The sequence below is a fragment of the Chaetura pelagica genome, unplaced genomic scaffold (assembly GCF_000747805.2).
Source record: "Chaetura pelagica isolate M959 unplaced genomic scaffold, ChaPel_1.0 scaffold20, whole genome shotgun sequence".
NCBI classification, from domain to species: Eukaryota; Metazoa; Chordata; class Aves; order Apodiformes; family Apodidae; genus Chaetura; species Chaetura pelagica.
This window is the reverse complement of record NW_009951958.1, coordinates 2,496,267-2,497,916: the sequence shown is the minus strand read 5'-3', so window position 1 is coordinate 2,497,916 and position 1,650 is coordinate 2,496,267.

Below are 1,650 nucleotides of genomic sequence, written 5' to 3'. Positions count from 1 at the left end.
CTTTCCCTCCCAATGCCTTTTACATATAAATAGTAATTATTGTTCCTGGCAAGGCTCTATATTTTAATGATCTGATTTCTTAGCACTTTACACTAAGAATATATTTAACAAGCACCCATGTTTCCTCCTCCATGATAGAATTTTTAAATTATGAATGTAATAAAGACAATGATGTTGCCAGTCTCATGATTAATAACTTAAAGAAACATTTGCTAAGCCTTCATTCCCCCATTATCACAAATTCACAAGCTGCATTGCTTTGTAAAATTCAGGAAAGACAAGATTTAACTCTCCAGTTCCATTGCTAAATCAACAAGCAACACAAGAAGGGAATTAATTTAGTTTGATCTAGAAGAGCAATTTAAGTCCTACCTGTTCTGCTGACAGATCTATGTTTTTTAAATGCCGCCTTAGTAGAAAGTGTCTTATGCAAGATTTCCACCCTTATTTATGCAACGTGTGACATCTCCAATCTTGTACGTTGTCACAGCTCAAACTACAGTAAGTTATATCTGCAGTGCTACAGAACAGAGAGCATCATTAGTGTTCAGTTCAGAGTTATTGAACTAATCAACTGGAGAGGCTTTTCCTAATAACAGAGATCCCAGAACAAGCTGCTACAAACATTCTCTCAACCATCACATTGGTTGCTTTTAAAATTAAAATGAAACCAAACTGCTGAGAGAAAATAGGTTTTATGGTAAAACTCAATTTTATTACTTCAGAGGGCTTCATTCGATGCAAGAACACACCCACAAAACACAGTTGTTGCTCAATGGAGTTAAGTCTCCATCACTTCCCAAGGTTTAAATTTTCCCATCAACTTGAAAAAATGCTGCAGTAGATAATGCCAATCAAAGCTCTAAGAATGTAAAGGAAGGTTAAGCATTATGCTAGAGATTCAACACAAGCCAGCAACTCTTTGCAAGACTGCGTGGCTCTGTTATCAGTGCAAGTGAAACGTACAAAATATCACCTTCACACTCAAGAGAGCCAGGTAAGAATGGAGCAACGGCACATTAGATAGCACAAAACTCCCGCCTACGTGCTGCAAGTATCTAACAGCTCAGCAATAGGCATTTCTCTACTTACCTTGCAGAATTAAGGCCACATTTTGCATTTTAAAAAAAATTTGTATCAGTCGCACAATCATTTTAAACTACAGACTAAAGCAAACAAAATGGAAACTAATAATTTATTTTCAGTTGTGTTAAAGGTCTGTTACAAGTCGAATGGCTTTGTCATGCATGAGATTGGAGGCTTCACCAGTTCTGGGACTGTTTGTGTAAATCAGCACGAGACAATCTCTTTGGAACTAGTTGTGAAATTTAAGCCTCAGCCAAACCAGTTCAGAGTGATTTATGAAATTCTGAAGATCACATTAATGGAATTGCTAACAGTCATAACTACATCCACATAAATGTGCCTCATAATAAAAACACTCTACATAGTTCTGAATGTTTTAAGAACTGGTAAAATGGCTGCAGATTATGGAGTCCATCTCCTTTAAGGCATCAAAGACATTCTCAAGGAGGAGTTAATTAGTCCAGTTTCACAGGATACACCATTACAGTCTGAGATTCTGACTGCCTGTGATTAATTTCAACCCTGCACCAACATACTTTGCTTACATTAGCTCTGTTTTCAATT